Here is a 27695-nt window from a genome sequence, read left to right on the forward strand (position 1 = left end):
TAAAAGAAACACACATTTAAAATATTATAATTAAATGAGGGGGCGATCATTTGTTTTCCTTTTATTTATTACGGCCTGGAATCATCCACTGTCTGAAGCAGATTCAGTAGCGACTTGCCAGAGGAAATTGTTTTCTTCCTTTAACATCTATTTGATGCAGGACTCTGGGAAGTGGGATTAATTGAATAGTTGTTTCACAGAGACAGTAAGACATGATGGCTTAAATGGTCTCCTGTCCTGGATAATTCAATGAATGCTTGTTATCATTGCATGAAACCTCATTCGCGCATTGCCACCGTGAAGGTTCATCTGTAGCAAGGTTCACTTCAGAAATTCTAGAGACTCCATGACCTGCCCCATCTCCCACAATACCCATTGACAACGTTGTTGCAAAGCTGTAGATTCCTTACACTCTGTGAACTAACTTCAAGGTTCTGGTCCTTGCATTCAAATCTTTCCATCGTCTTTAATGCCTCCAGTTCGAGCTTTCCCGACGGGTTACTGCTGCACTCAAACATAGGTGGCTTTTTGGTCATTTGCGGCAATTCTCTGCCTGGTTCACTTCCCTCAGCAGCTCCTTCCCTGCATCCCAATCTGTCCCCCATTGGCGTCCAACTCCGAGAGGCCATGGCTTTGTGAGGAGTGTTGCAGAAATTTCTCTCGTGTTCTTGACTTACCCCTTTTGTTTTCTGCCTGTTTTTGAGATTAAAAAAGAATTGAACGTTAGTTGTAGCCGTTTAATCCTTTTTGAATTTGTAGTTGAGCCTCTGCACACAGCACAGCTGCCACCTCACTTGTGCCTTTGATTTCTGGCCTTTTGCTTCCTGAGAGTTGGTCAACACAGTGGCACGGTGGTCAGCAGCGACAGGAATTAGGCTTCAATTCAGGCCTTGGGTGACTGTGCGGAGTCTGCACGTTCTCCCCGTGTCTGCGTGGGTTTCCTCCCACAACCAAAGTTGTGCATTAGGTGGATTGGCCATGATCAATTGCCCCTTGGTGTCCAAAAAGGTTAGGTCGGGTGACGGGGGTAAAGGCATGCCGGTGCAGACTCAATGGGCTGAATGGCCTCCTTCAGCATTGTAAATCCTATGAGCCCCACCATAGAATTTGTCTGCGAGACCCCCCCACCCCCCAAAGTGCTGTGAAGCCTGCTCCACGTCTGTGTGGACAAGCACGCCACTGTGCCCTGGCGACGTGTCCCCGGTGAATGCGAGTCTTTCAATGAGCCGAGTGGCCTCGTTTATATGTGCTCTGGGCGAGATCCAGATCGCCTCGGGTGATCCGCTACTCGCCAGCGCGGAACCCGACCGATTCGGGGGTCCCGCACGATACACCCACTGCTCCCGGATCCGTGCGGGCCCTGAATTGTGCACCATTAACTCTGCTTCTCGCCACACTTGCTGCCTGACCTGCTGAGATTCTTCTCAGGATTTTCTGTTCAATGAATTTGTCGCTAGTTTTCTTTGACTCGGTACACTTCACCTGAAGATGATCTGGCTGCAGGAGTTAAACTGGTCCAACCTGCCAGGTTAATTAGTTTCTGTTTTGAATACTTGTCATGGGAATTCTACAGTTGTTGAGGGTTCAGGTGCAATTCAGAAATGCCACCGAACCAGCTTCGTTTTCATTGTGGGTTGAAATGTGCTGCCACTTTGGAGGCAACATCCTCTCTGATAGTGCGATACAGTTCGGCTGGGGACACATGACAGCAACTGCCTTTTAAACAGCTTGTGAACTGCACTGCCTCTGTGACCTGGCCATTCCATCCATCACCCGTCCTGAACTGTGTCTTCGGCATTCCTATTACCGCACCTCTCTCAACTATCCCAGCCCCTTTGTGAACTTTGCTGCCCCTGCCTTCACGCACCAAGTCCTCAGCACTGATCCACGCCGGTTCACTGGCTTCCTGCCTTTGCAATTTCCACCCTCGTGCTCTGCTCCTTCCCCGGCCTGTCCTGCCACACTCTAAATCTCTGCACTTTTCCAACCTGCCTTCCAAGGGCATCCTCTGATTTCAATCGTTCCATCGCTGGGCATTTTCTGTCGTCTCCTGTGCCAGCCCACTTGGGCACTGCACCCACTCAGGAGACCCTGAGGTAAGTGTGGCTTTGTTTTCCTGGGCAGAGTGACTGACTGCTCCCTTTGCTGGGGGTGGGTGAGTGAGTGGGGGCAGTGTTACTGATTTCCCCCCTGTTCTTTAGGGGTGAGTGGGGGGTATGTTTTGCTGGGCACAGTGACTGATTACTCCCTGTGCTGAGGGGAGGGGGGGGGATGGGAGTGGGACAGGGTGAGGGGGTGAGTGGGAATAAGGGTGGGTGAGTGAGGGGGCTGAGGGAGGGGGGATATTTTGCTGGTTAATGACTGCCCCCTGAGTGGGATGTGGGTGTGTGTGGGAGTGGGGGGGGGGGGGGGGGGGGGGGGGGGGGAGAGAGGGGATGTTTTGCTGGGTAATGACTGATTACTGCGTGTGCTGGGGTTGTCTGGGGGTGGGAGTCTGTGTGTGTGTGGGGGGGGGGGGGAGGGAGATGTTTTGCTGGGTAATGATGACTGCTCCCTGTTCTGGGGGGTTAGACTGGGGTGTGGGTAGTGGGGTCTGGGGGGGGGGTGAGAGAGTGTGTGTGGGGGGGGGGGTGTTTTGCTGGGTAATAACTGACTGCTCCCTGTTCTGGGGGGTGTGGGGGTGGAGTGGGGTCTCGGGGGGGGGGGGGGATGTTTTGCTGGGTAATGACTGACTGCTCCCTGTTCTGGGGGGTGTGGGGGTGGAGTGGGGTCTCGGGGGGGGTGGGAGGATGTTTTGCTGGGTAATGACTGACTGCTCCCTGTTCTGGGGGGTGTGGGGGTGGAGTGGGGTCTCGGGGGGGGGGGGGGGAGGGTGTGTGGGAGGATGTTTTGCTGGGTAATGACTGACTGCTCCCTGTTCTGGGGGGTGTGGGGGTGGAGTGGGGTCTCGGGGGGGTGGGAGGATATTTTGCTGGGTAATGACTGACTGCTCCCTGTTCTGGGGGGTGTGGGGGTGGAGTGGGGTCTCGGGGGGGGGGGGGGGGGGGGGGGGAGGATGTTTTGCTGGGTAATGACTGACTGCTCCCTGTTCTGGGGGGTGTGGGGGTGGAGTGGGGTCTCGGGGGGGGGGGGGGGTGGGAGGATGTTTTGCTGGGTAATGACTGACTGCTCCCTGTTCTGGGGGGTGTGGGGGTGGAGTGGGGTCTCGGGGGGGGGGGGGCGGGAGGATGTTTTGCTGGGTAATGACTGACTGCTCCCTGTTCTGGGGGGTGTCGGGGTGGAGTGGGGTCTCGGGGGGGGGGGGGGTGGGAGGATGTTTTGCTGGGTAATGACTGACTGCTCCCTGTTCTGGGGGGTGTGGGGGTGGAGTGGGGTCTCGGGGGGGGGGGGGGGGGGGAGGGTGTGTGGGAGGATGTTTTGCTGGGTAATGACTGACTGCTCCCTGTTCTGGGGGGTGTGGGGGTGGAGTGGTGTCTCGGGGGGGGGGGGGGGGGGGAGGATGTTTTGCTGGGTAATGACTGACTGCTCCCTGTTCTGGGGGGTGTGGGGGTGGAGTGGGGTCTCGGGGGGGGGGGGTGTGGAGGATGTTTTGCTGGGTAATGACTGACTGCTCCCTGTTCTGGGGGGTGTGGGGGTGGAGTGGGGTCTCGGGGGGGGGGGGGTGGGAGGATGTTTTGCTGGGTAATGACTGACTGCTCCCTGTTCTGGGGGGTGTGGGGGTGGAGTGGGGTCTCGGGGGGGGGGGTGGGAGGGTGTGTGGGAGGATGTTTTGCTGGGTAATGACTGACTGCTCCCTGTTCTGGGGGGTGTGGGGGTGGAGTGGTGTCTCAGGGGGGGGGGGGTGGGAGGATGTTTTGCTGGGTAATGACTGACTGCTCCCTGTTCTGGGGGGTGTGGGGGTGGAGTGGGGTCTCGGGGGGGGGGGGGGGGGGTGGGAGGATGTTTTGCTGGGTAATGACTGCTCCCTGTTCTGGGGGGGTGTGGGGTGGAGTGGGGTCTCGGGGGGGGGGGGGGGGTGGGAGGATGTTTTGCTGGGTAATGACTGACTGCTCCCTGTTCTGGGGGGTGTGGGGGTGGAGTGGGGTCTCGGGGGGGTGGGAGGGGTGTGGGAGGATGTTTTGCTGGGTAATGACTGACTGCTCCCTGTTCTGGGGGGGTGTGGGGGTGGAGTGGGGTCTCGGGGGGGTGGGAGGATGTTTTGCTGGGTAATGACTGACTGCTCCCTGTTCTGGGGGTGTGGGGGTGGAGTGGGGTCTCGGGGGGGGGGGGAGATGTTTTGCTGGGTAATGACTGACTGCTCCCTGTTCTGGGGGGTGTGGGGGTGGAGTGGGGTCTCGGGGGGGGGGGGGGTGGGAGGATGTTTTGCTGGGTAATGACTGACTGCTCCCTGTTCTGGGGGGTGTGAGGGTGGAGTGGGGTCTCGGGGGGGGGGGGGGGTGGGAGGATGTTTTGCTGGGTAATGACTGACTGCTCCCTGTTCTGGGGGTGTGGGGGTGGAGTGGGGTCTCGGGGGGGGGGGGGTGGGAGGATGTTTTGCTGGGTAATGACTGACTGCTCCCTGTTCTGGGGGGTGTGGGGGGGGAGTGGGGTCTCGGGGGGGGGGGGGTGGGAGGGTGTGTGGGAGGATGTTTTGCTGGGTAATGACTGACTGCTCCCTGTTCTGGGGGGTGTGGGGGTGGAGTGGTGTCTCGGGGGGGGGGGGGGGGTGGGAGGATGTTTTGCTGGGTAATGACTGACTGCTCCCTGTTTCTGGGGGGTGTGGGGGTGGAGTGGGGTCTCGGGGGGGTGGGAGGGTGTGTGGGAGGATGTTTTGCTGGGTAATGACTGACTGCTCCCTGTTCTGGGGGGTGTGGGGGTGGAGTGGGGTCTCGGGGGGGGGGGGGGTGGGAGGATGTTTTGCTGGGTAATGACTGACTGCTCCCTGTTCTGGGGAGTGTGGGGTTGGAGTGGGGTCTCGGGGGGGGGGGGGGGGGTGGGAGGATGTTTTGCTGGGTAATGACTGACTGCTCCCTGTTCTGGGGGGTGTGGGGGTGGAGTGGGGTCTCGGGGGGGTTGGTGGGTGTGTGGGAGGATGTTTTGCTGGGTAATGACTGACTGCTCCCTGTTCTGGGGGGTGTGGGGGTGGAGTGGGGTCTCGGGGGGGTGGGAGGATGTTTTGCTGGGTAATGACTGTCTGCTCCCTGTTCTGGGGTGTGTGGGGGTGGAGTGGGGTCTCAGGGGGGGGGTGGGAGGATGTTTTGCTGGGTAATGACTGACTGCTCCCTGATCTGGGGGGTGTGGGGGTGGAGTGGGGTCTCGGGGGGGGGGGGTGGGTGGGAGGATGTTTTGCTGGGTAATGACTGACTGCTCCCTGTTCTGGGTGGAGTGGGGTCTCGGGGGGGTGGGAGGGTGTGTGGGAGGATGTTTTGCTGGGTAATGACTGACTGCTCCCTGTTCTGGGGGGTGTGGGGGTGGGATGATGTTTTGCTGGGTAATGACTGACTGCTCCCTGTGCTGTCCCTTTAAGGGGCGGAGTGGCCAGCGGCTGTGACGCGGCCGGGACCTCCCCTGAATTGACACATTGCGGCGGCGCCGGGAATCCCGGAGCAGAGAGCTGGAGCTGGAGCCGGAGCCACATGCAAGGTCAGTCACCCCCACCCATCCGCAGCTTCACCACCCTCCCCGGTCCCGCACTGCCGGCCCCGCACAGCCGGTTACTGTGGCTGCGAGGCAGCGCTGCAGCAGCAAGGCCTCCAGCCCAGAGAGCCTGGCAGCAGAGAGGCTGGGAGACTGGGACAGAGGCTGGGCAGGGAGTGGGGGAACGAGACAGGAGACTGAGAGAGGGAAAGACACAAAGGAGGTCAGGCAGAGAGAGGGGGGGAATGAAGATGAAAACATTGGTTCACAGCAGCTGATTCCCTGCTCTGGACCCTCTTGTGGTTTCAGCTTTGTCCTGTACTCTCAGTCCCCCTGATAAGGTGTAATTTCAGTTTCTTAGTGTTCACATCAAAGGAATAAATAGCAACAAAAAGTCTGATTTTAATGTGGAGTGTGATGTGGTAGAAGGTGAACTTGTTCACATTGACGGGGAGTACAGAAAAGCAGGGTGCTGTTTAAATGAAGAAGGTGCAAGATTGGGGGGAGTAGAGGAGGAATGTCTGAGATCACTGCGACAGGAATGAAGGGGTTAATATGCTCTTCAGAGAAGGTACACTCCATGCATTGCTGAGATTAAAGGCTTATCTGATAAATGTTGAACAGGTTGCACCCTACCCCGACTGAAGTTTAGAAGAATGACAGATGAAACTGGGTTTGAGGGGTGACCTGATAGAGGTTTACAACATTATGAGGGACATGGACAGAGTAGGTAGTCAGAGACTTTTTTTGCCAGGGTGGAAGAGTCAATTACTATGGGGGCATAGGTTACAGGTGCGAGGGGGGAAGTTTAGGAGGAGATAGAACATAGAACAGCACAGTACAGGCCCTTCAGCCCACGATGTTGTGCCAACCATTTATCCTAATCTAAGATCAACCTAACCTGCACCCCTTCAATTTACTGCTCTCCATGTGCCTGTCCAAGAGTCGCTTTAAATGTCCCTAATGACTCTGACTCCACCGCCTCTGCTGGCCGTGCATTCCACACACCCACCACTCTGTAAAGAACCTACCTCAATGAGGCTTGTGAGGCATGACCTGCCCCTCACAAAGCCAGGCTGACTATCTTTAATCAAACTATGTTTTTCTAAATAATCATAAATCCTATCTCTCAGAATCCTTTCCAATATTTTGCCCACCACAGATGTAAGACTGATGGGTCTGTAATTCCCAGGAGCAATCTCCTCCCTCGCTTCCTGTAGTAGCCTTGAGTATATCCCGTCAAGCCCAGGGGACTTATCTACCCTGATGCTTTTCAAAATTTCCAGCACATCCTCCTTCTTAATATCAACCTGTTCTATTAACCTGGTTTGCACTGTTCTCATGAGCAACAAGGTCCCTCTCTCTCGTGAATACAGAAGCAAAATATTCATTTAGGGCTTCCCCCATCTCTTCAGACTCGAGGCACACATTCCCTCCACCATCCCTGATTGGCCCTACTCTCACTCTGATCATCCTCTTATTTCTCACGAGTGCCTTGGGGTTTTCCCTAATCGTTCGTGCCAGGGCTTTTTCATGCCCCCTTCTAGCTCTCCTCAGTCCATTTTTGAGTTCCTTCCTGGCTACCTTGTAACCCTCTAGAGCCGAGTCAGATCCTTGCTTCCTCAACCTTACGTAAGCTTCCTCCTTCCTCTTGACTAGAAGCTCCACTTCTCTTGTCATCCAAGGCTCCTTCACCTTACCATTCCTTCCTCATCTCAGTGGAACAAAACTATCCAGCACTCGCAGCAAGTGCTCCTTAAACAATCCCCACATTACTGTTGTGTATTTCCCCAAGAACAATTGTTCCCACTTTATGCTCCTCAGATCCTGTCTAATAGCAGTATAATTCCCCCCCCCCCCCCCCCCCCCCCCCACAATTAAATACCTTCCCATACTGTGTGTTCCTATCCCTCTCCATGACTGTGGTAAAGGTCAAGGAGTTGTGGTCACTGTCGCTGAAATGCTCTCCCACCGAGATATCTGACACCTGGCCTGGTTCGTTGCCGAGCAGCAAGTCCAATATGGCCTCCCACATTCGGCCTATCTACATATTGAGTCAGGGATCCTTCCTGTCCACACCTGACAAAATCTGCTCCATCCAAACCATTTGCAGTAAGGAGGTTCCAGTCTATATTAGGGAAGTTAAAGTCACCCATGACAACAACTGTTACTTCTGCAGTTTTCCAAGATCTGCCGCCCAATCTGTTCCTTTATCTGTCTGCTGCTATTGGGAGGTCTATAGAAATCTCCCAATAAAGTGACTGCTCTTTCCTTGTTTCTGACTTCCACCCATACTGACTCAGTAGACAAACCCTCCTCAACTACCTCCTTTTCTGCAGCTGTGATGCACTCCCTAATTAACAGTGCCACTCCCCTCTTCTTTTACCTCCCTCCCTATTCTTCTGAAAACATCTAAACTCCGGACATCCAACAACCATCCTTGCCCCATGAAATCCATGTCTCCGTATTGGCCACAACATCGTAGTTCCAAGTACTGATCCAAGCTCTAAGTTCATCTTCCTTATTCCTGACACTCCTTGCATTGAAACAGACGCACTTTAACCCATTCCGCTGAGTACAACTTTGCCCTATTAACAGTCTATCCTTCCTCACAGACTAGCTGCATACTATTTCTGCCTGTTCAACAGCAACCCTATCCTCTGATCTATAGCTCTGGTTCCCATCCCCCTGCTAAACTAGTTTAAACCTTCCCAAAGAGCTCTAGCAAACCTCCCACCCAGTTTAGGTACAATCCGTCCTTCATGTACAGATCCCACCTTCCCTAGAAGTTATCCCAATGATCCACATAGCCTCTTACCTTACAGAATATAGCTGCCCAGTGGACCAACTGGAACTCCGCCCTCCGACTCTGCTCCCAGTCAGCTGTACTCTCTGTAAACTCCCGGCTCCCTTCACGCTCTTTGAGGAAATGTAGGAAATGAAAAGAAAGGAGAATCTTACTCCCTCCTCACCTAGCTCCCTCAGTCACCAAACTCTCACTATAGCACTCAAATGCACCCAAATTCAGCACTCAGTGCAAAAGATGTGCGAGGCATATTTTTTTACACAGAGGGTAGTGGGTGCCAGGAACTCTCTTCCGGAGGAGGTGGTGGAAGCAGGGACGATAGTGATGTTTTAAGGATAGGATGGGAATAAAGGGATACGAACCCAGGAAGTGCAGAAGGTTTTTGGTTAGACAGGAATCATGATCGGCGCAGGTTTGCTGTACTTTTCTTTGTTTTTTTGATCTTATGGGGGAAAAAAGTAAGATCTTAGCTGTGATTTGAGTAAGTGAAAACAAGGCGATGTTTCCACATGGGGAGGGTCACGGAGGCTCGAACCAGGGGGACACAGTTTAAGAATGAGGTCTTCCTTTTAAGATAAATGAGAATTAATTTTTCTCGAAGGGTCATTTGCATGTGGGATCCGTTTCCCAGGAGGAGTGGAGGCTGGGTCATTGACATATTCAAGGTAAAGTTTGACAGATGTTTGATAAACAAGGAAGTCGAGGATTATGGGGAGCAGGTGGGGGGTTGGGTTGAGATGACAAGCAGGCCGGCCATGATCTTATTGAACGGCAGAGTAGGCTCAAGGAACCTGCTCCTGCTGCTATGGGGATACTCTGTATCTAACCCCGTGCTGTACCTGTCCTGGGAGTGTTTGATGGGGACAGTGTAGAGGGAGCTTTACTCTGTATCTAACCCCGTGCTGTACCTGTCCTGGGAGTGTTTGATGGGGACAGTGTAGAGGGAGCTTTACTCTGTATCTAACCCCGTGCTGTACCTGTCCTGGGAGTGTTTGATGGGGACAGTGTAGAGCAGGGGTGGGCAAACTTTTCCGTGCAAGGGCCACATTCAGAAATTCACAATTTTAAAGGGCCGCATAGTGTATTAAGTAAAATAATTAATATTTAAAATAGCCAAAATAAAAGGTTTTTAAAGAAAAAAAAAGCAATTAATTTTTATTTATTAATATTTTAAAGTAGAAACTTCACATGAAACACATGTTGTGCCGAGCAATTATCACCCTACTCAAGTCAACGTATCCACCCTATACCAGTAACCCAACAGCCCCCCCCCCCTCCCCCCATTAACCTTAAAATTGTTTTTAAAAAAATGTATTTTACAAATTTTTTTTTTTAATGACTTGATCTTGGTGGGTCGCATAAAAACCTTTGGCGGGCCGCGTGCGGCCCGTGGGCCGTAGTTTGCCCACCCCTGGTGTAGAGGGCGCTTTACTCTGTATCTAACCCCGTGCTGTACCTGTCCTGGGAATGTTTGATGGGGACAGTGTAGAGGGAGCTTTACTCTGTATCTAACCCCGTGCTGTACCTGCCCTGGGAGTGTTTGATGGGGAAAGTGTAGAGGGAGTTTTGCTCTGTATCTAACCCCGTGCTGTACCTGTCCTGGGAGTGTTTGATGGGGACAGTGTAGAAGGAGCTTTACTGTGTATCTAACCCCGTGTTGTACCTGTCCTGGGAGTGTTTGATGGGGACAGTGTAGAGGGAGCTTTACTCTGTATCTAACCCCGTGCTGTACCTGCCCTGGGAGTGTTTGATGGGGACAGTGTAGAGGGAGCTTTACTCTGTATCTAACCCCGTGCTGTACCTGTCCTGGGAGTGTTTGGGGACAGTGTAGAGCAGGAGTTCTCAACCTTTTTTAACCCATGGACCCCGTTTCCTCTTATTTTCATTTTGTGGACCCCCATAGCCATTCCACAGAAAAAAAAGCTTCTTATATGCGTGGTAAACTAATCCTAAAGTCCATCTACTTTACCGTGAGGGTTGGAAACGGATTAGCGGTATTTTCGTACGTTGCCAAACTTATTCTAATATGAAAAGTAATGAAAAAAACTTTTTACTGACTAAATTGAATTAAATTGCTCTAAAAATAACCAATTCATATCAATTATACACAGTTTCTAGTGATTACTGTGTTAAAGAGAGAGAGAAAGGTGAATATTCATCATGAAAACAAACATTTTTTTCTTCTACTTGATTCTCAGTAATAACAATTGTTCTGAAGTAGAATTGCTCTATGGACCACTAAAATATCACCGTGGACCCCCAATTCGGTATTTTCTTTGTGTGGACCCCCAGTAATGTTACATGGACCCCCAGGGTCCATGTCGACCCCGATTGAGAACCACTGGTGTAGAGGGAGCTTTACTCTGTATCTAGCACGGAATGTTGCAGGAGTTAGATTTGTGTTTTGATTGTATCCTTGACGCATGAGGCGTTTTGTTCTTTCTTCAAGGTTACTAAAGGTTGTTCACAATCATTCTCCGGCCAATTATCTGAAGGCTTGCAGCCAGCCACATTTCCAAGTGTCTGTCAACATGTTGCTGTGAAGCTAATGGTTGGCCTTCTGCAAAGGGTATTCTGGTGATGGGCCCAGGGCAGTCTTTATCGCTCGATACCTTCCAACATGTGCCCATTGCTGGGAATATTGAGAATTAGCGCACGCCAATTTTTAAAATATATTTTTATTGATTTTTAAACATTTTTACAGAATGACAATTTACCGAATAGTGCACCTGATGTTATGCAGTTTATTATTTACATACATTTTAACATACATTTCCCCTCCCCCTACCAACGGTAGTCCCCTCTTCCGCCCTGGGTACTATATTGCTGAGCTCCGCTCCTCTCTTCAGTGTTTTTTGTTGTTGCCCTTGTGGGTTTTGGGGGGAGGGAAGGGCTTCCTGCCCCCTCCCCACCCTTTTTTTCCCCCCATGTTTCAATCTGTGACTCCCTTAGGTTCCTTCCTCATCTCCTCCTCCCCCCCCCCTTTGTCCTCCTCGTTGCGTTCTTGTCTGCTCCCTTCCGCCTCCCCCCCCCAGCCCTTTCCCTTGTCGCTATTGGCCTCAGATCCTGGAACAGGCTGGTTAATGCCCCCCATGCGTTGTGGAAGCCATCGTCCGACCATCGGATTGTGGACCTCATCTTCTCCGGGTGGAGAAATTCCGACCGGTCCGTCAGCCAGTCCGCAGCTGTGGGTGGTGCTGCTGATCGCCAGCCGAGCAGGATTCTCAGCGGGCGATTAAGGAAGCAGAAGCCAAAAGCGTCTGCCCTCTTCCCCATATGAAGGACTGGCTGGTCCGATACCCTGAAGACTGCCCACTCTCGAACACGGCTGCACCCTCACCCTCATGACCTTGGACGTTGCCTCGGAGAAGGCTGGCAAGTCTGGGCAAGCCCAGGACATGTGGGTTTGGTTGGCAGGCCTCCCTGGCACCACTCACATTTATCCTCCACCTCCGGGACGAACCTGTTCATTCGGGTTCTGGTTTTGTGTGCTCTGTGCACCGCTTTGAACAGCGTGAGGCTGAGCCATGTGCAGGAGGAGGGATAGTTGGCCCTGCTCAATGCTTCGCTCCAGAGTCCCCAATCCACTTCCCTCTTTGTAGTTTTGATTTATGGATCCGTAGGTTCTTAACCCCCACACACAAACGCCATGATCATTTTGTCTATATTATGGAAAAAGGTCTTGGGGATGAAGATCGGTCTGGATCTGAACAGGAAGAGGAACCTGGGCAGTATGTTCATCTTGATTGTCTGCACCCTCCCTGCCAGGGAAAGTGGCAGGTCTCTGTTGTTCCATTCTCCGCCAGACTGGTGAGATTCCGCTTGAGGATCCGTGTCCAGTCAGAGGCTATCTGGATCCCCAGGTAGCGGAATTTGTTTTGGGCTAGTTTGAATGATAGTCTCTCCAGCTCTGTCCCTCCCCCATACGAGTTCACCGGGAATGCCTCGCTCTTGCCCAGGTTGGGTTTGTAGCCCAGGAAGGCCCCAAACGCGTCAGTATTCCGAGTTGTGGTGTTGGTTCGAACGCTCACCAGGGGGGCATTGTACAGGAGTGTCACCCAGGAGGTCAACCCCTCCCTAGCCCAAACCGCTCCAGTACCTCGAGTAGGTACCTCGACTCGACACCTCGACTCGACTCTGTCCAAGGCCTTTTCTGCGTCCAGGGAGATGATCACCTCTGGAGTTCTCTCCTCGGGTGGGGTCAGTATCACATTCTGCAGCCATCTGAATGTTCGCAGTTAGCTGTCTATCCTTGACAAAGCTCGACTGGTTCTCTGCGACCACCTCTGGCACACAGTTCTCCAGTCTCTTAGCCACGTTGAGCAGCAAAATGGGTCTGTATGACCCACATTCCGTCCGGTCTTTGTCTTTTTACGTGGCCACACATAAAGGATTTGCGGGGCAGCACGGTGGTACAGTGGTTAGCATGGCTACCTCACGGTAGGTTCGATCCCGGCTCTGGTTAGGCCAGCATTTATTGCCCGTCCCTAGTCACCCTTCAGAAGGTGATGGTGAGGTGCGATGGAGGAAGGTTTAATCATAGAACCTACAGTACACAAGGAGGCCATTCAGCCCATCCAGTCTGCACTGACCCTCTGAAAGAGCACCCTACCTTGGCCCACTCACCCAACCTATCCCTGTAACCCCACCTAACCTTTGCCCATTAAGAGGAAATTTAACACAACCAAACCACCTAACCTGCACATCTTCGGACTATGGGGGGGGGGGGGAACTGGAGCACTCGGAGGAAACCCACGCGGACATGGGGAGAGCGAACAGACTGCACACAGTCACCCAAGGCCGGAATTGAACCCGCATGCCTGGCACTGTGAGGCAGCAGTGCTAACCACCGTGCCGCCGTGGAGCCCTATACAAAGGGCGAGGCAATAATCCCGAGGGATTATTGGAAAGTTCTCTGGTAAGGACGAATGTGCAGGGTTACAGAGAGAAGGCAGGGGAGTGGCACTTGGTGAGTTACACCTTCGAACAACCAGCATTTACATAGTGGACCGATTGACCACCTTCTGGCTTGTCACTGTTCTGAAATTCTCCAAAGTTCTTAGAGCTGTCCTGAGCTCAGTCCCCAGCACAGCCCCCTGCACAGCCCTGAAGCAGCCCCAAAGTCGCACCTAACCTGGTCTCTGCTGTCTGCAGCGTATCTCTGGGCACATAGCACATCTCGAGGGGAAAGCATTGGACCTCCAAAGCAAAATAGAGCGACCATCAGCCCTCGGCTGCTGAAAGGTGCTTCGGGAAATGCAAATCTTTTTATTCACGTCACTCTGCACGTTCCGCAAAGCTGCTCTTGGTTAGGCAACGCTGAGGATTCTCAGTACTGATGTGTTATTGTTTGCAAATACATGCACACAGGAATATAGGCCACTCAGCCCCTCGAGCCTGCTCTGCTATGCAACAAGATCGTGGCTAATCTGATTGTAGCATCAACTCCACTATCTTGCCAAACCTCGATACCCTTTGATTCCCTTGTTAGTTAATAATCTATCTACCTCGGCTGTAAAAATATTCAGTGACCTTGCCTTTTCTGGGGACGAGGATTCCGCAACGTCACAGCCCTCCTGAGAGAAAAGAAATACTGTCCTCGTCTCCACCTTAAATGGGAGACCCCCCTCAATTTCATACTGGGTCCCCCCAGTTACCACCCAGGAACCTCCAGCCGTTCGCTGGCTGCGGGAGTCTCTGATCCCACTGGCAGCTTGGGGTGGCTTCGATGGGAATTCCCATCGAAGGCAGCGGGAAGAGAAAATCCCGCTGCCGGCGAAAGGCACGCCACCTCCCGCTGCCGAAGAGCAGGCAGCAGGAAGGCCGCAGAATCTGCCCGATGTATAATCCTGGGGTACGTATGAATCACGGCAGGGATAGAATGCTCAGCTCCTCAAACAGGTCCACCATTTAATCTGGTCACGGCTGACCTGATTGTAACCTCAATCCCACATTCATGCCTGCCCCCCCCGATAATCCTTCATCAAGCTCTGCCTTAAAAATATTTAAAGTCTCTGCTTCCGCTGCCCTTCAAGGAAGAGAGTTCCAGAGACTCGTGACCCCCCAAGAGAAACTACTTCACCTCATCTCCGTCTTGAGTAAGCGACCCCTTATTTTTTAGCAGTGACCCCTAGTTCTAGATTCTCCCACAGGTAGACCCACTTCTGACCTTATGATGGAAGGAAGGTCATTGATGAAGCAGCTGAAGATATTTGAACCCAGGACACGACCCTGAGGAACTGCTGCAGTGATGTCCTGGAGCTGAGATGATTGATCTCCAACCATCACAAACATCTTCCTCCAGCCAGCGGAGAGTTTCCCCCCCCTGATTCCCATTGGCTCCAGTTTAGCTCGGGCTCCTTGATGCCACACTCGGTCAAATGCTGCCTTGATGTCAGGAGCAGTCACTCTCACCTCACCTCTGGCATTCAACTCTTTTGTCCATGTTTGAACCAAGGTTGTAATGAGGTCAGGAGCTGAGTGACCCTGGCAGAGCTCAACTGAGTGTCTGTGAGCAGGATATTGCCAAGTATGTGCCACTTGATAGCACTGCTGATGACTCCTTCCATCACTTTGCTGATGATGGAGAGCAGACTGATAGGGCGGTAATTGGCTGGGTTGGATTTGTCCCGTTTCTTGTGTACAGGACACACCTGGGCAATTTCCCACATTGCCGGGTAGATGCCAGTGTTGTAGCTGTCCTGGAACAGCTTGGCTGGGGGTGCGGCAAGCTCTGGAGCACAAGTCTTCAGTACTATTGCCGGGATATCTTCAGGGCCCAGAGCCTTTGCAGTATCCAGTGCCTTCAGCTGTTTCTTTTTTTAAATTTATAAATTTAGAGTACCCAATTCATTTTTCCAATTAAGGGGCAATTTAGCGTGTTCAATCCACCTACCCTGCACATCTTTGGGTTGTGGGGGGTGAGACCCACACAGACACGGGGAGAATGTGCAAACTCCACACGGACAGTGACCCAGGGTCCCTTCAGCTGTTTCTTGATATCACGTGGAGAGAATCGTATTGACTGAAGACTGACATCTGTGATGCTGGGGACCTCCGGAGGAGACCGAGATGGACCATCCACTCGGCACTTCTGGCTGAAGATTGTTGCGAATGCCTCAGCCTTGTCTTTCGCACGGATGTGCTGTGCTCCTCCATCAATGAAGATGGGGATATTTGTGGAGTCTCCTCATCCAGTGAATTGTTTAATTGTCCACCACCATTCATGGCTGGATGTGGCAGGACAGCAGAGCCTAGATCTGATGCGTTGGTTGTGGAATAGCTTACCTCTGTCTATTACTTGCTGCTTATGCTGTTTGACACACAAGTAGTCCTGTGTTTCAGCTTCAGTTTTTGGTCTGCCTGGTGTTGCTCCTGGCATGCTCTCCTGCACTCTTCATTGAACCAGGGTTGGTCCCCTGGATAGGTGGGAATAGTAGAGTGGGGGATATGCCAGGCCATGAGGTTGCAGATTGTGATTGGGTAGAATTCTGCCTCATGGATGCCCAGCCTGGAGTTACTGGGTCTGTTTGAAGTCTATCCCATTTAGCACGGTGGTCACACAACACGATGGAGGGTATCTGCAATGTGAAGACGGGATTTTGTCTCCACAAGGATTGTGGAGACAAAAACTCCACAACGTTTGGGGCCTCACGGTAGCATGGTGGTTAGCATAAATGCTTCTCAGCTCCAGTGGTCCCATGTTCGATTCCCGGCTGGGTCACTGTCTGTGTGGAGTCTGCACGTCCTCCCCGTGTGTGCGTGGGTTTCCTCCGGGTGCTCCGGTTTCCTCCCACAGTCCAAAGATGTGCGGGTTAGGTGGATTGGCCATGCTAAATTGCCCATAGTGTAAGGTTAATGGGGGGATTGTTGGGTTACGGGTATACGGGTTACGTGGGTTTAAGTAGGGTGATCATTGCTCGGCACAACATCGAGGGCCGAAGGGCCTGTTCTGTGCTGTACTGTTCTATGTTCTAAGGACTGTGTGGTCATTATTTATACCGATACTGTAATGGACAGATGTATCTGCAGCAGGCAGGTTAGTGAGGATGAGGTCAAGTATGTTTTTCCCTCCTTTTGGTCCCCTCACCACCTGCTGCAGTCCCAGTTTAGCAGTGATTGTCCTTTAGGACCCGGCCAGCTCGGTCTGTGGTGATGCTACCAAACCACTATTGGTGATGGACATTGAAGTCCCCACCCAGAGTACATTGTGTTTCCTTGCCACCCTCAGTGCTTCCTCCCAGTGGTGTTCAACATGGAGGAGTATTGAATCATCAGCTGATGGTGGCTGGTACGTGGTGATCAGCAGGAGGTTTCCTTGCCCATGTTTGACCTGAAGCTGTGAGACTTCATGGGGTCCAGAGTCTATGTTGGGGACTCTCAGGGCAACTCTCTCCCGACTGTATCCCACTGAGCTGCCACCTCTGCTGGGTCTGTCCTGCCGGTGAGACAGGACATACCCAGGAATGGTGATAGGGGTGTCTGGGACATTGTCTGTAAAGTATGATTCTGTGAGTATGACTATGTCAGGCTGTTATTGGCTAGTCTGTGAGACAGCTCTCCCAACGTTGGCTCAAGCCCCCAGATTCAGTAAGGAGGACTTTGCAGGGTCGGCAGGGCTGGGTTCGTCGTTGTCGTTTCCGATGCCGGGCGGTCCGGCCAGTTTCTTTCCTTTTTTTATTGTGTTTGCGTAGTGTCTCGCTCGGCCATTTCAGAGTTAACCACATTGCTGTGGGTCTGGAGTCACATGTAGGCCAGACAGGGTAAAGCCGGCAGATTTCCTTCCCTAAAGGACATTGGTGAACCAGATGGGTTTTTACGACAGTCGACAATATTAGACTTTTAATTCCAGATATTTCCATGACCTGCTGTGGTGGGTTTTGAACCTGGGTCCCCAGATCATATCCTGGGTCAATGGATTACTAGACCAGTGACAATAGCACCGTGCCTCCCCAGCAATCAGATAATCTGGTCAAGTTCCATTGTTTGAAGGGTAAGTATTGCCTGGACAATGGAGCCTTGTCAGGATGGCGGTGGGATCCTTTACATCCAGAACAGATGGCTTCAGTTTACTGCCTGATCAGAAACACTGACTGTACAGCACAAGCTCGGTACTATACTGAGAGTCTTGGCCTACATTAGATGTATATAATTATGCTTCAACCTACATTGCTGCAAAGGAATCGTTCACCTCGTTGCCATGTTTTTGGGGTCTGGCTACATGCCAATTCACTGAGCCAACACCCAGAAAACAGTCGGAAGTCTTGTTTAAATATGACTGGTTAGCTTTGAATCACTTTGCAACGTGGGGAAGATCTAAATTATGCTATAAACAGCCAAGTCCTTTCAACGATTAGTGCTTCTTGCAGTAACACCATTGTAACCACTGATAGACGGTGTTAACTGGGGAAGGAGAAGGTATTTGTTGGGGTGAGTTAGAATTGGGCAGCTTGCCAGCACTAACTTTATTGAAACATCTCCGTGTAAATAGGCTGATGCCAGGCAAGAACTGCGGCCAGTGTTATGAAGCGATTCACAAGTCGGATTGAGAGCGAAGCATTGATCCGGATACTATTGGACCATTTAGGTGGATTGGCCGTGATAAATTGCCCTCAGTGGCCAAAAAGAATAGGAGGGGTTATTGGGTTACGGGGAAAGGGTGGAAGAGAAGGCTCAAGTGGGTCAGTGCAGACTCGATGGGCCGAATGGCCTCCTTCTACACTATATGTTCAATGGCTGTCTATTTTTAAACAACAGAGGTAAATGACCAGTTAATCAACTTTAGCTTTTTAAACAAAAAGGGGCGGCATGATAGCACAGTGGTTAGCACTGTGGCTTCACAGCACCAGGGTCCCAGGTTCGATTCTCCGCTGAGTCACTGTCTGTGTAGAGTCTGTACGTTCTCCCCGTATCTGTGTGGGTTTCCTCCGGGTGCTTCCGTTTCCTCCCACAGTCCAAAGGCGTGCGGGTTAGGTGGATTGGCCTTGCTAAATTGCCCTTAGTGTCCAAAGTGGGGTTACTGGGTTACGGGGATAGGGTGGAAGTGAGGGCTTAAGTGGGTCGGTGCAGACTCGATGGGCCGAATGGCTTCCTTCTGCACTGTATGTTCTATTTGTGTCCAGGTGAGACCATAGATTTGACCTCCGCTAACATTTCATCTGAAAGGCTGACTCTCTGACAGTGCAGCGCTCCCTCAGTACTGAACCTCTGATAGTGCAGCACTCCCTCAGTACTGACCCTCTGACAGTGCGGCACTCCCTCAGTACTGACTCTCTGACAGTGCGGCACTCCCTCAGTACTGACCCTCTGACAGTGCAGCACTCCCTCAGTACTGACCCTCTGACAATGCAGCACTCCCTCAGTACTGACCCTCTGACAGTGCGGCACTCCCTCAGTACTGACCCTCTGACAGTGCAGCACTCCCTCAGTACTGACCCTCTGACAGTGCAGCACTCCCTCAGTACTGACCCTCTGACAGTGCGGCACTCCCTCAGTACTGACCCTCTGACAGTGCGGCACTCCCTCAGTACTGACCCTCTGACAGTGCGGCACTCCCTCAGTACTGACCCTCTGACAGTGCGGCACTCCCTCAGTACTGGACTTGGAATGCGAGCTTGCATCATATAGTCAGAACTTTATAGTGGGAAATGAATCCACGATACTCCGATCCTGAGGTAAGAGTGCAGCAAACTGGGCCTCAGCTGAACGATGAGGAGAAATAGAAGGAACGTGGCGATTTCTTCCTGACTTTCAGAGGGCTTTGTCAGGTAGTTATCGACTCGTATGAGGTAAAAATAGACACACTGGTGTAGCAATTGTGCCAATAAATAAAAATTCTAGAGAAAGCAATGCCAAATCTCACCCTGGTAGCTTTAAGATTTTCAGTTCGGCTTTGAGAAAACTATGCCCTCAGCAAAGTGACCCTGGGCTATCGAATTGTTGTGATGAAGCCAAATGGTTCGTTGTTGTCCTTCTGAGATGGGAACCCGCCTCTTTATGTTGTGAGTCTTCAGTGTGGTTAGTTTAACTTCACTCTCACACGAGGCAGCAAGGCAGTCGTGTTTGTAGCCGCAATGGAGAGGTTGTAAATAGCAGCCTTCCCAAAGCAAGGGCCGGAATTCGGCCAAGTCTTATTCACAAGTAATTGAGTCATGTCTCAACCTAAACTTGGTTCGTGTGTAGATTAGCCCGAGGTGAGGTTGTGGAGCTCAGAGGTGACACTGTCAGAAACGATCATCATTATGCTTTGCTGTCTGATGGGGTGAATGGCTACCCTGTGGGGATCTGATGTGACGCAGTACATCGGGTCCCTCGCTTCTGGTACTGAGCCATCGTTTCCCTGAAGATGGATTGGAATTCCCTCTCACCGGCTCATCTCATCCCAAAGGGGGAATTCTGGGTTTGTGCAGATCCGGAACTCCTGTGAAAAATCCACCAGGCTGGCTGTGGGGGACAGGGCAGTGTAAGGGAGACCACTCCACCCCCTCCCCCCGGGGACAGGGTAGTGCTTCTCTCCCCCCCCCCCCCCCCCCCCCCCCCCCCCCCCCCGGGATTGGGCAGTGTACCCCAACCCCTCCAGACTGGGCAGTGTACCTCCCACCCCCCCCCAACCCCTCCGGACTGGGCAGTGTATTCCCCCCCCCCCAACCCCTCCGGACTGGGCAGTGTACCCCCACCTCTTTCCCCCCCCCCAACCCCTCCAGACTGGGCAGTGTATTCTCCCCCCCCCCCCCCCCCCAACCCCTCCGGGGACTGGGCAGTGTACACCCCCAAACCCTCCAGACTGGGCAGTGTATTCTCCCCCCCCCCCCCCCCCCCAACCCCTCCGGACTGGGCAGTGTACCTCCCACCCCCCCTCCCCCGCCCAACCCCTCCAGACTGGGCAGTGTATTCCCCCCGGGGACTGGGCAGTGTATTCCCCCCGGGGACTGGGCAGTGTATTCCCCCCGGGGACTGGGAAGTGTAGGGGAGTTACCTCCCGCCCCCCCCACACACACTGGACACCCAGGGACACGTCAGCACCTCGTGATCCTGGCACTAAGAAAGCATCCGCAGCCACTGCAGTTGATTCATATTTATTCATATTTTTCGGAGGATTTAGAGCAGTGACCGGGTACGAAGCCATGTTGACCTGGGATCACAGCCACTCTACCATCTGCCAAGGTTCCACAGTCCAGCCAACATCAACTTAACAACCTCCCCCCACGCTCCCAAACAGAGATGTGCTCAACACTTACACTGAACAGTGCAATCCAGTAAGCACGAGGTCCTTCAGTGCCAAGTGTTATAACAATAATAATCTTTATTATTATCACAAGTCGGCTTACATTAACGCTGCAATGAAGTTACTTTGAAAAGCCCCTAGTCGCCACATTCCGGCACCTGTTCAGGTACACCGAGGGTGAATTCAGAATGTCCAATTCACCTAACAGCACGTCTTTCGGGACTTGGGGGAAACCGGAGCACCCGGAGGAAACCAACGCAGACACGGGGAGAAAGTGCAGACTCCGCACAGACAGTGACCCAAGCCGAGAATCGAACCCGCGACCCTGCCACTGTGAAGCAACAATGCCAACCACTGTGCCACCACATTATTTCAGGTGTTAGATTTAGATTTGTTGTCACGTGTACAGGGGTAGAGGGAAAACTACTGTTCAATGAACAGTCCAGGAAAATCATTCCATACATGATCAATACACACTGTAAACATCAGGTGAAGCATATGGAGTGCTCCAGACCTGCCAGTAAACATGAAAGAGCATGCTTAGAGATTGTATTCGTTTAGAATTAAATTTTAAAAGGTTAGTACGGTTATAAAAGATGTCGGAAGAGGATCCGTGGGGGAGAGCCCAAGCTCTGGCACCATCTTGGAATAAAGCTCCCTCGACACTGTCCCCATCAAACACTCCCAGGACAGGTACAGCACGGGGTCAGATACAGAGTAAAGCTCCCTCTACACTGTCCCCATCAAACACTCCCAGGACAGGTACAGCACGGGGTTAGATACAGAGTAAAGCTCCCTCTACACTATCCCCATCAAACACTCCCAGGACAGGTACAGCACGGAGTTAGATGCTGAGTAAAGCTCCCTCTACACTGTCCCCATCATGTACAACACGGGGTTAGATACAGAGTAAAGCTCCCTCTACATTGTCCCCATCAAACACTCCCAGGACAGGTACAGCACGGGGTTAGATACAGAGTAAAGCTCCCTCTACACTGTCCCAATCAAACGCTCCCAGGACAGGTACAGCACGGAGTTAGATGCTGAGTAAAGCTCCCTCTACACTGTCCCCATCATGTACAACACGGGGTTAGATACAGAGTAAAGCTCCCTCTACATTGTCCCCATCAAACACTCCCAGGACAGGTACAGCACGGGGTTAGATACAGAGTAAAGCTCCCTCTACACTGTCCCAATCAAACGCTCCCAGGACAGGTACAGCACGGAGTTAGATGCTGAGTAAAGCTCCCTCTACACTGTCCCCATCATGTACAGCACGGGGTTAGATACAGAGTAAAGCTCCCTCTACACTGTCCCCATCAAACACTCCCAGGACAGGTACAGCACGGGGTTAGAGACAGAGTAAACTCCCTCTACACTGTTTACACGTACAGGAATTGATATTGATCCACACTATACAGTCTGTGATGGAAGTGCAGTGTTCCCGACCATCTGCTGCAGGAATCGCTGCAACCTAAATTGAAGTAAATAACGATGTCCCGTTTATCAGCACATTGACCCATGTCAGCAGAGGAGTCAGGGACGTATGATGCCTTCACACAAGTTTTCTGTTGTTTAACTGGAACACAGCTGTGAACTGCAAGCCAGCTCACATCATGGGACCTGCAGCAAGCATTGAGAAATAGTTCCTCCAAACATCCCAATGCTATCTGTGTAAACGTTGTATATTTTCCCACATGTAGGAACACAGTGTGAAATATTACAGCTGTCGCAAAGGGAACGACGCTCAACACCCCGACTCCGTGTTTCTGTTCAGTCCACTTGTCAGTGACCACTCATTGGAAAGGACTTGTTTGGCTGTCGATCACTTTGGCACATCCTGGCGTGGTTAAAGGTGCTGTATTAATTCAAGTCCCATGTTTGGATCCTTGCAGTGAAACTTCTGCACTGGGGGGGTCTCCTTTCAGTTTTGCTTTTCCTGACTCGGGACTGTGACCGTAGGAATTAGCTCCCTGCCTGGAATTGGTTTATAAGATCGGGGATGGGCAGTACTGACCCTCTGACAGTGCGGCACTCCCTCAGTACTGACCCTCTGACAGTGCAGCACTCCCTCAGTACTGACCCTCTGACAGTGCGGGGCTCCCTCAGTACTGACCCTCTGACAGTGCGGCACTCCCTCAGCACTGACCCTCTGACAGTGCGGCACTCCCTCAGTACTGACCCTCTGACAGTGCGGCACTCCCTCAGTACTGACCCTCTGACAGTGCGGCACTCCCTCAGTACTGACCCTCTGACAGTGCAGCACTCCCTCAGTACTGACCCTCTGACAGTGCGGCACTCCCTCAGTACTGACCCTCTGACAGTGCGGCACTCCCTCAGTACTGACCCTCTGACAGTGCAGCACTCCCTCAGTACTGACCCTCTGACAGTGCGGCACTCCCTCAGTACTGACCCTCTGACAGTGCGGCTCTCCCTCAGCACTGACCCTCTGACAGTGCGGCACTCCCTCAGTTCTGACCCTCTGACAGTGCGGCACTCCCTCAGTACTGACCCTCTGACAGTGCGGCTCTCCCTCAGCACTGACCCTCTGACAGTGCAGCACTCCCTCAGTACTGACCCTCTGACAGTGCAGCACTCCCTCAGTACTGACCCTCTGACAGTGCGGCACTCCCTCAGTACTGACCCTCTGACAGTGCAGCACTCCCTCAGTACTGACCCTCTGACAGTGCGGCACTCCCTCAGTACTGGACTTGGAATGCGAGCTTGCATCATATAGTCAGAACTTTATAGTGGGAAATGAATCCACGATACTCCGATCCTGAGGTAAGAGTGCAGCAAACTGGGCCTCAGCTGAACGATGAGGAGAAATAGAAGGAACGTGGCGATTTCTTCCTGAATTTCAGAGGGCTTTGTCAGGTAGTTATCGACTCGTATGAGGTAAAAATAGACACACTGGTGTAGCAATTGTGCCAATAAATAAAAATTCTAGAGAAAGCAATGCCAAATCTCACCCTGGTAGCTTTAAGATTTTCAGTTCGGCTTTGAGAAAACTATGCCCTCAGCAAAGTGACCCTGGGCTATCGAATTGTTGTGATGAAGCCAAATGGTTCGTTGTTGTCCTTCTGAGATGGGAACCCGTGTGAGTCTTCAGTGTGGTTAGTTTAACTTCACTCTCACACGAGGCAGCAAGGCAGTCGTGTTTGTAGCCGCAATGGAGAGGTTGTAAATAGCAGCCTTCCCAAAGCAAGGGCCGGAATTCGGCCAAGTCTTATTCACAAGTAATTGAGTCATGTCTCAACCTAAACTTGGTTCGTGTGTAGATTAGCCCGAGGTGAGGTTGTGGAGCTCAGAGGTGACGCTGTCTGAAACGATCATCATTATGCTTTGCTGTCTGATGGGGTGAATGGCTACCCTGTGGGGATCTGATGTGACGCAGTACATCGGGTCCCTCGCTTCTGGTACTGAGCCATCGTTTCCCTGAAGATGGATTGGAATTCCCTCTCACCGGCTCATCTCATCCCAAAGGGGGAATTCTGGGTTTGTGCAGATCCGGAACTCCTGTGAAAAATCCACCAGGCTGGCTGTGGGGGACAGGGCAGTGTAAGGGAGACCACTCCACCCCCTCCCCCCGGGGACAGGGTAGTGCTTCTCTCCCCCCCCCCCCCCCCCCCCCCCCGGGATTGGGCAGTGTACCCCAACCTCTCCAGACTGGGCACTGTACCTCCCAACCCCTCCGGACTGGGCAGTGTACCCCAACCCCTCCGGACTGGGCAGTGTACCTCCCAACCCCTCCGGACTGGGCAGTGTACCCCAACCCCTCCGGACTGGGCAGTGTACCCCAACCCCTCCGGACTGGGCAGTGTACCCCAACCCCTCCGGACTGGGCAGTGTACCTCCCAACCCCTCCGGACTGGGCAGTGTACCCCAACCCCTCCGGACTGGGCAGTGTACCCCAACCCCTCCAGACTGGGCACTGTACACCCCCAAACCCTCCAGACTGGGCAGTGTACCCCAACCCCTCCAGACTGGGCAGTGTACCTCCCAACCCCTCCGGACTGGGCAGTGTACCCCAACCCCTCCAGACTGGGCAGTGTACCCCAACCCCTCCAGACTGGGCAGTGTACCTCCCAACCCCTCCGGACTGGGCAGTGTACCTCCCAACCCCTCCGGACTGGGCAGTGTACCCCAACCCCTCCAGACTGGGCAGTGTACCCCAACCAACTCCAGACTGGGCAGTGTACACCCCCAAACCCTCCAGACTGGGCAGTGTACCTCCCAACCCCTCTGGACTGGGCAGTGTACCTCCCACCCCCCACCCCTCCAGACTGGGCAGTGTACCCCAACCAACTCCAGACTGGGCACTGTACACCCCCAAACCCTCCAGACTGGGCAGTGTACCTCCCAACCCCTCTGGACTGGGCAGTGTACCTCCCCCCCCCCACCCCTCCAGACTGGGCAGTGTACCCTCACCTCTTTCCCCCCCCCCCCAACCCCTCCGGACTGGGCAGTGTATTCCCCCCCCCCCCTCCCAACCCCTCTGGACTGGGCAGTGTACCTCCCACCCCCCACCCCTCCAGACTGGGCAGTGTACCCTCACCTCTTCCCCCCCCCCCCCCAACCCCTCCAGACTGGGCAGTGTACCCTCACCTCTTCCCCCCCCCCCCCAACCCCTCCGGACTGGGCAGTGTATTCCCCCCCCCCCCCCAACCCCTCCGGACTGGGCAGTGTATTCCCCCCGGGGACTGGGCAGTGTATTCCCCCCGGGGACTGGGAAGTGTAGGGGAGTTACCTCCCGCCCCCACACACACACTGGACACCCAGGGACACGTCAGCACCTCGTGATCCTGGCACTAAGAAAGCATCCGCAGCCACTGCAGTTGATTCATATTTATTCATATTTTTCGGAGGATTTAGAGCAGTGACCGGGTACGAAGCCATGTTGACCTGGGATCACAGCCACTCTACCATCTGCCAAGGTTCCACAGTCCAGCCAACATCAACTTAACAACCTCCCCCCACGCTCCCAAACAGAGATGTGCTCAACACTTACACTGAACAGTGCAATCCAGTAAGCACGAGGTCCTTCAGTGCCAAGTGTTATAACAATAATAATCTTTATTATTTAGGCTTACATTAACGCTGCAATTAAGTTACTTTGAAAAGCCTTAGTTGCCACATTCCGGCGCCTGTTCAGGTACACCGAGGGTGAATTCAGAATGTCCAATTCACCTAACAGCACGTCTTTCGGGACTTGTGGGAGGAAACCGGAGCACCCGGAGGAAACCCACGCAGACACGGGGAGAAAGTGCAGACTCCGCACAGACAGTGACCCAAGCCGAGAATCGAACCCGCGACCCTGCCACTGTGAAGCAACAATGCCAACCACTGTGCCACCACATTATTTCAGGTGTTAGATTTAGATTTGTTGTCACGTGTACAGGGGTAGAGGGGAAACTATTGTTTAGTGAACAGTCCAGGAAAATCATTCCATACATGATCAATACACACTGTAAACATCAGGTGAAGCATATGGAGTGCTCCAGACCTGCCAGTAAACATAAAAGAGCATGCTTAGAGATCGTATTCGTTTAGAATTAAATTTTAAAAGGTTAGTACGGTTATAAAAGATGTCGGAAGAGGATCCGTGGGGGAGAGCCCAAGCTCTGGCACCATCTTGGAATAAAGCTCCCTCGACACTGTCCCCATCAAACACTCCCAGGACAGGTACAGCACGGGGTTAGATACAGAGTAAACCTCCCTCTACACTGTCCCAATCAAACACTCCCAGGACAGGTACAGCACGGGGTTAGATACAGAGTAAAGCTCCCTCGACACTGTCCCCATCAAACACTCCCAGGACAGGTACAGCACGGGGTCAGATACAGAGTAAAGCTCCCTCGACACTGTCCCCATCAAACACTCCCAGGACAGGTACAGCACGGGGTTAGATACAGAGTAAAGCTCCCTCTACACTGTCCCCATCAAACACTCCCAGGACAGGTACAGCACGGGGTTAGATACAGAGTAAAGCTCCCTCTACACTGTCCCCATCAAACACTCCCAGGATAGGTACAGCACGGGGTCAGATACAGAGTAAAGCTCCCTCTACACTGTCCCCATCAAACACTCCCAGGACAGGTACAGCACGGGGTTAGATACAGAGTAAAGCTCCCTCTACACTGTCCCCATCAAACACTCCCAGGATAGGTACAGCACGGGGTCAGATACAGAGTAAAGTTACCTCTACACTGTCCCATCAAACACTCCCAGGACAGGTACAGCACGGGGTTAGATACAGAGTAAAGCTCCCTCTACACTGTCCCCATCAAACGCTCCCAGGACAGGTACAGCACGGGGTTAGAGACAGAGTAAACTCCCTCTACACTGTTTGCACGTACAGGAATTGATATTGATCCACACTATACAGTCTGTGATGGAAGTGCAGTGTTCCCGACCATCTGCTGCAGGAATCGCTGCAACCTAATTTGAAGTAAATAGCGATGTCCCGTTTATCAGCACATTGACCCATGTCAGCAGAGGAGTCAGGGACGTATGATGCCTTCACACAAGTTTTCTGTTGTTTAACTGGAACACAGCTGTGAACTGCAAGCCAGCTCACATCATGGGACCTGCAGCAAGCATTGAGAAATATTTCTCCAAACATCCCAATGCTATCTGTGTAAACCTTGTATATTTTCCCACATGTAGGAACACAGAGTGTGAAATATTACAGCTGTCGCAAAGGGAACGACGGTCAACACCCCGACTCCGTGTTTCTGTTCAGTCCACTTGTCAGTGACCACTCATTGGAAAGGACTTGTTTGGCTGACGATCACTTTGGCACATCCTGGCGTGGTTAAAGGTGCTGTATTAATTCAAGTCCCATGTTTGGATCCTTGCAGTGAAACTTCTGCACTGGGGGGGTCTCCTTTCAGTTTTGCTTTTCCTGACTCGGGACTGTGACCGTAGGAATTAGCTCCCTGCCTGGAATTGGTTTATAAGATCGGGGATGGGCAGTACTGACCCTCTGACAGTGCGGCACTGCCTCAGTACTGACCCTCTGACAGTGCGGCACTGCCTCAGTACTGA

The 27695-nt window shown here is 52.6% G+C and overlaps 1 protein-coding gene across 6 annotated transcripts in view; it reads left to right on the forward strand.

The window, feature by feature from the left end:
* Window positions 1-1661: 1661 nt before the first annotated feature.
* Window positions 1662-27695, forward strand: part of slc39a14 (solute carrier family 39 member 14) — a 51888-nt gene continuing 25854 nt past the window's right edge. The window contains exons 1-4 of one of the 6 annotated variants that reach the window (XM_038785296.1): window positions 1662-2096; window positions 5507-5622; window positions 22349-22500; window positions 27315-27468. The gene's annotated coding sequence lies outside the window, so the exon portion shown is untranslated. The remainder of the gene's footprint in view (window positions 2097-5506; window positions 5623-22348; window positions 22501-27314; window positions 27469-27695) is intronic. The other 5 variants (XM_038785295.1, XM_038785290.1, XM_038785293.1 and 2 more) reach the window with 5 other exon arrangements.

The sequence above is a fragment of the Scyliorhinus canicula genome, chromosome 26 (genome assembly GCF_902713615.1).
Source record: "Scyliorhinus canicula chromosome 26, sScyCan1.1, whole genome shotgun sequence".
Taxonomy (NCBI): Eukaryota; Metazoa; Chordata; class Chondrichthyes; order Carcharhiniformes; family Scyliorhinidae; genus Scyliorhinus; species Scyliorhinus canicula.